Source organism: Podarcis melisellensis, assembly GCF_964234715.1.
Source record: "Podarcis melisellensis genome assembly, chromosome: 10".
Classification (NCBI taxonomy): domain Eukaryota; kingdom Metazoa; phylum Chordata; class Lepidosauria; order Squamata; family Lacertidae; genus Podarcis; species Podarcis melisellensis.
The window spans coordinates 56,054,595-56,061,591 of NC_138542.1; the positions used below are offsets into that span (position 1 = coordinate 56,054,595).

Genomic DNA, 6,997 nt, shown 5'->3' on the forward strand with positions numbered 1-6,997 from the left:
ACATTCGCTCAATAACACGCACAGACATTTCCCCTTACTTTTTAGGAGAAAAAATCTGCGTGTTATAGAGCGAAATTTACGGTAATAATTTTCTTAAATTATTGGGGGGCGGAGCCCCCCCAAACGAATTTTTGAGGGGGCTCGGGCCCCCTCAGGCCCCATGGAGTCGGCGCCTATGGTTGGATTCTCCTCAGGGAGACACATCTGGAATCCATGTCAGGCTTCGTCTGTTGATGGGAAGTATAAGCAAAGTCATAACAAATTAAATTTTACTCATGCAAATAGTCTTGAGTGATGGATCATCCCAGATGTGATGATCAATATGAACCCTTCCTCTATTTAGGCCATATCAATTAGCAATACTAGGATTAGTCTAGGAAAATAGGATAGGGCCTGGTTCTCAAGAGATCCCATTCAATTTTATGGAGCAAAACTGGAAAGCTTTCACAAGAGAGTAGTGGACACAGTTCCAAGGCTGAGACAGGGTGCTCCCAGGCAGTGATGGCTCAATGCATGATACTGCCTGGAGTAAGGCATAAATGCATACCCTCCAAATTTTCTCCAATTAAAATGGGGTGTCTTATTCATTCATTTATTAATTCATTTCCCACCCATCTGACTCTGTTGCCCTGTTGCCCTGTAAATAAATAATCCTGTCTGACAAAACCCTAAGCACCCCTAGCTACTTCCCTAGTGAGGCCCTATCTGGCAGTTAAACTGTCAAATTCTACCTTTACCAACCCTGATTGGTCAAGGGTCTCAAGGATGACGTCCCAATGGTTGGTCCATGACACAGTGCCCAGAAGCCTCCAGGTTATTGTACCAGCTGTTGTGTGAGTAGACAACTGCAGGTAGTTTGGACTGCTATAGTCACATGGAGACCTCTGAATATATGTTGGCTGGTTTATAAGCTGCTATTTGAAACAGACCCATCATTCTCACATCATTAGGTTGTGTATGTGTTGTTGTTTTTTAAATGTACCATATCTGTAGGAAACAGCACCATTCAGTGGAAGAGAAGGTAATCATATTCTTAATTTTTTTTATGGATTATGTACTTAAGAAGAAGCACGGCCAAATAGTAATTCAAAGGACATTTAAAATGTTTTCAACAGACATCACAGAGGAACTTTATCTGAAAATCTCACATATCTACAGTAATGCCTACAGTGTTTGCCAATACAGTGTTTATTTCTATACCTTGGTCACACAGCAGGAGAGCCATAAATAAATATAGCCTCCACTGTTGGTTAAATGGCTTTGGCCAAAAGCTCTGATTAATGTACTTACATGAGCCAGTTGACAGTAGCCCTCCTAGTCTATCAAAAAGTAGAAGTGACTTCCAAGTGTTATAATTGCTATGCTATTTTTTTGTCTGAGTGGCTAAAGTGGTTCTGAACAAGCCAGAAGCAAATGCTGGATGCAGAGCTTTGCTGTGGTCGAAGCAGATTTGCAGCAGACGCAGCTCTGCAAATATGAAGTAAAAATGGCCAAAAAAGAAATAGTACCCATAACACCACAAAGCATAACATAGAGATCCTGCCCTAATTTTGCACTGGATGAAATGTGTCCAGCTTCCCTTGGATTTACTTGGATATGACCCGAGTTCTATTTTTTAAAAATGGAAAGGAACTGAGATTATTGACGCTGACATCAAGACTTGTACAATGATCCTCAACCCCCCAGCACTCACCTGTCTTGCAAAAGGATTCAGGTAGGGAATTAAAGAAACACCAAGTTGCCCTTTAACAGGTTTATTTGCTAGATAATAATAAAAAGCACAAAGCATTAAAAAGCTATTTGAGTTGCTGGGGAATTCCCTCCTGAACACCAGTGCATCCTACATTCCATTTTCACTTTTTTTGGTTGTTGATTGTGAAAGCTAACATGTATACCTGAAGGAGCATCTCCACCCCATCGTTCAGCCTGGACACTGGGGTCCAGCTCTGAGGGCCTTCTGGCAGTTCCCTCACTGCGAGAAGTGAGGTTACAGGGAACCAGGCAGAGGGTCTTCTCAGTAGTGGTGCTCACCCTGTGGAACAATATAGCATTAAATATTAAAAACTTTCCTAAACAGAGCTGCCTTCAGATGTCTTTTAAAAATAGGATAGCTGCTTATTTCCTTGACATCTGATGGGAGGGCGCTCCACAGGGCGGGCACCACTACTGAGAAGGCCCTCTGTCTGGTTCCCTGTATCCTCACTTCTCGCAATGAGGGAACCGCCAGAAGGCCCTTGGCACTGGATCTAGAGCAATGGGGGATATTGGAATATCTGCTACAGTTTCCCAGGCATCAGAAACCATGGGGAATTTCAAAGACCCTAGTAGGGAGGTCAGGAATCATAGGAGCTTCAGTTCCCTCTGGTTGCTGGGATACTGTTGTGAGCATCTGTTCCTGTTCCTGTTTCTGCTTCTGCATAAGTAAGTTCTAGGAGAAGGTGCAGATGGGAAGCTCCCAGGTCCCATCATTGTCCTGGTAACATGATAAGAAGTATTACAGGGCCACATTTATGAATGGACACAGGGAGGAAATGTATTATTTGTGTAGAAGATTGGGTTTTTCCTAAGTCCATTCTTAATTGAGCCAGGATTTCTGGAGTGCCTGGAAGCGGGGTGACAATGACACCTGTCCATCACTGTGAAAAGTGTCTTTAAAGATCCTTCCTGCTAAAGACCCATTTTTTAAAGACTTCATTTTCAATTATTCCTATTCAGGGAGGCCAATCATAAAAGTTTCCCTCTCCCCATCCTGTCCTTTTGTCCTTACCCTTCTGTTCCTCGCCCAATTCATCACAGTTCCTTCTGCAGCACTAAAAGCAATGGAGGGTGTGAACCAGTGGGATGCCATCCACTCTCCTGATCAGGCTGCCTGCTGAGACCAAGTCATTTCAAAACACAACTAACATTTGAGAGCAGTGAAAACACAGTGGGAGGATGCCATTCGGTAGCAATCACCCCGAAGCTGGTCTGGAACACTCAGTTGGATTACCTCTATTGAAGGAGCAGAACCCTCAGAGCAGCTCAGATCTTTTCCCAGGCATTCTCCTATTGAAAAGGAATGGCAAAGAGGCAGGTAATTGGTTCAAGCCTGCCATGGCCCTCATTGATTTACCTGCCTGCCAGGTGTGCAGAAACACAAAGCTGTGTGGATTCCATGTGTTCCAAGCAGATGCCAAAACTTCACATCTGGCACAGAAGATCTGCTTCCTCCTGAGTTCTGCAAGCTTTCATGGTTTTATAGTTGTGAGGAATGGGGATTTTAGCTACTGGCATTGTGAAGAACAGCTGGATTTGTGTGTGGTTTTGTTTTGTTTTTTTGGAAAAGAGATAAGTTGATCAGCTATCAATCTGACTGAGTGGCCTTGGGCAAAGACACTGTCTCACAGCTGAACCTACTCATAGTGATGTTATGAAACAAAAATACCATTCTGATAGCCAAATTAGACATGATGCTAAACATTGTCACTTGGAATCACATTAGAGGTTGTGTTTTTTTATAAAATAAAATAAAAGAAGAAGTTATTAGTAGATATGGGAGGCATTTTTTACTGGGACCACTATGCATGGGGAGGTCCAGATTAAAATCCACACACATACAAGCTGTTATTCGTCCTGGTGGTGGGGGAAAGCATTGGTCCTTAGCTTCTTGGAGGAAAGTGTGAGATACAAATGCAAAACTCTTAACCATCTTATGCATATTTGGAAGTTATGTTCTACAAAGATGCCTAGAACCTATTCCCAAGTAACTTTGCACAGTCCTTGAGAGCAATCCTTTGATTGCAGCATCAAGTTTGGCCTGCCAAAATTCGTCAAATCTATGCAGTAGATTAAGAAACTTATTGATTAGGAAGATTAAGAAAAATGAGGTGCGCTGGAGGATAAACCAAGTTAACAAGGTGAAAACTAATAAGCACAAATACACACAGAGAGAGAACAAAATCCACATATTGACAGCTGGGATGCATATAGTAGAACCTAACCTAAAGAGCTGCATTTTGCACTGAATTAAATGGACAACATATTGTAAGTAGAGTGTGCTCTGTGTGTATTGGAGTTCTGATGCCTGCAGCACTGTCTCAGGGTGAGACAAATGTTACAAAAAAATCTATAGTGAATCCATATTTGTAATATTATAATAATACATTTTGCATGGAAGATTTGTTGAATCTCAGGCTTTGATGATAACCCTTCAAATGTTATTCTCAAAAATTCTGAGGCCATTGCTGAGGGAAGGAGTACTATGGAAATCATCCAAATGAACATGCCAAAATTAAAGAGATTGGTGGAAACAAACAAACCCCCGCTAGATCCTCAACAATTGAACGTGTTGATTGGTTTAGGGTTTGTAAATGACTAGTGATATCATTTCCTGAAAGGAAAGCTGAGGCATATTGATCCCACCCCCCTCTTACTTTAGGGTGGGGGTGGGGTTTGATTTAGTTAGTATTTAAAGACAAAGCAACCTAACTTGCACTTTCCCAAACAATACATAGACCAAAATGCTGCTGTCCTTCAAAATTCACACCTCTCTGAATTTTTCAATGCAGTTTTCCATTCAAGTAACGTGTACAAAAATGCATATATTAGTGAAAATAACATAACAAAAATCAAGGGAAATTGCATTGCAAAAAATGTGTGTACAAAAATGTGTTTATTAAACGCAATCCACACTAAGATTGTTGATTAATTTTCATGAGAACTCTCAAAATAAATAAATCACAAGCTGATGTGGAAATGTGAAGACATGGAGAACTGAACTTTAGATGGAAGAATGACAACTTTTGTGTGATTAGCAGAATGTCTTGGGAGATGGAAATATTCTCCCAATTGCTTCTGAATGTTGCCATTTTCTATGTCAGCAAGCAGCACAGTGGCAAACCAACAGACTGATATCCATAGTTAGATGCTGATAGTCACTGGGGCTGTTCAAAGCTCTCCTGAAAATGTTGTTACTCTTATCAAAACTCTTTTAATTTCTCCCTTATAGATCTCCTATGTTTTGCCCAGGCACAGATTTCCAAATTCACCAGATATCTATATTTATGAGGCTTTGCATCTTTACAGACTGTAAAATGGGAAAACATCCCTTTAACAAAATGCATCTTGTAAATATGAATGAATGAATAAATTTATTACGGTCATAGACCAGAAAAAACATAAAAAACAACAATAGTTTACAAAGGGAATAATGGTGTCAATTAAAAATTGTAAAATTATACATAAAAGCAATACACATATGCACACACACCCACACACACACATACACATATATGCACTACAGTATATGTATAGACTTAAAAAATGGGGGGGCTTGTCCAGGGGTCAAGTCTTTTACTTTTTTACAGCTAATGCCCTCCGCTTGATCGCAGCCGCAGAAAATTTGGCCACTTTCAGTGTTACTTCTGGGTTTTTATCTCCTAGTAGGATTTTCAGCCGCTGAGATTCAGATCGACCTGGAAATTTCTGAACGATAGGGGAGATAAACAGTGACCTAATATCCCCGTAAAGGTCGCAGTGTAACAACACATGTGAAGCCGTTTCCACCTCTTTCAGACCACATGGGCAAACTCGTTCAGCATAGGGTGTGCCCTCGTATCTGCCCTTTAGTAAGGCAGATGGCAGTACATCAAATCTGGTAAGGGTAAACGCCCGCCTGTATTTTGCGATTTGTAAATCCAGCAAATATGGTGTTAGATTAAACCCTTTTCCATAATCTTGGATAGCTGGATATTTATCTATCTTGCTCATATGGTCCTGAAGCTCTACATCTCCTATTCGCTGGCTCACCATCCTTTTAGCCTTTTCAAAACCTGAGGCTATAAGTTCTTGTGGGGAAAGCCCCAGGCCCTTCAATTTTTCATAAAGCGACAATCTCCATTTAGACTGGAACGGGTCTAGTAGAGTCAATGGAGCCACTCCCACTGGGAAAAATATGAGTTTTAGCCAGAAGTGAATCTTCAGGATCCATATCCTGGCATTAATAGGGAGTTGACCTACCTCCAGCCTGATGGCTGTGTTGGAGACACAGGTAGGTAACCCTAGTAGGGAGCGGTAAAATTTAGTTTGTACAGATTCCAGGGACTTGAGTTTTTGACAATTAAATATCTGGGTGCCATACATCAATTGTGGAAGTATTTTTGCAACAAAGACCTGGGAGGCAGCAGGAACATATTGACCTCCTTTTCTGTAAAAGAATCTTATGATAGCTCTGGAAGATCTTTGCGCATTTACAATGGAATTCTTAATCTGATGGCACCAAGATCCCTTCTCATCAAAAATTATTCCAAGATATCTAAAAGATGTTACTTGCTCAATAGGTTGGTTATTAATTTTCCATTTATGTCGGAGTTTTCTCTTGGAGAACACCATAATTTTTGATTTAGTGTAATTTATTATTAGGTGTTCAGCTTCGCAATACTCTGTAAGAGCTCGTAAAAGTTTTCTTAGACCCACACAAGAGAAGGAAATAAGTGCCGCATCATCTGCGTACAAAAGGACTGGGATTGGTATATTATTTAGGTTTGGGGGATGAGTGCTTGCTTCCTCCATCTTTCCGACTAAGGAGTTTATATAGAAGTTAAATAGAATAGGGGCAAGAACACAGCCTTGCTTGACACCATGGAAACTTTGGATTTCCTTTGATAAGTTCCCATAACGGTCGCATCTAACACGGATCCGAGTATTTTCATGTAGTCTACGGATAAGAAGCAAAAGACGTCTATCGATGTTTGTGGCATTTAATTTTTCCCAAAGTCTGTGCCGGGGTATCAAATCGAAAGCTGATTTGAAATCTATAAAGGCTACATAGAGGGAGCCTCCTTTCTTTGAGGTGTATTTCTCCACTAGATGTTGCAGTACCAGTCCTTGGTCTAGAGTTGATCTATGTGCCCTGAAACCAGCCTGGGCTTCCTTTAGGATGTGCTCCTGTTCCAGCCAGTCCGCAAACTTTTCACGTAAGTGAGTTGCATAAAGTTTGCTAATGATGCTTAAGAGACTG

General features: G+C 41.0%; 1 long non-coding RNA gene across 1 annotated transcript; it reads left to right on the plus strand.

Moving 5' to 3' along the window:
• The first annotated feature begins 761 nt into the window (after positions 1-761).
• On the plus strand, positions 762-3,528 carry LOC309378919. Its single transcript, XR_014172290.1, has 2 exons — positions 762-851; positions 2,716-3,528. It is a non-coding gene; the product is annotated as an uncharacterized lncRNA (long non-coding RNA).
• The last annotated feature ends 3,469 nt before the right edge of the window (positions 3,529-6,997 follow it).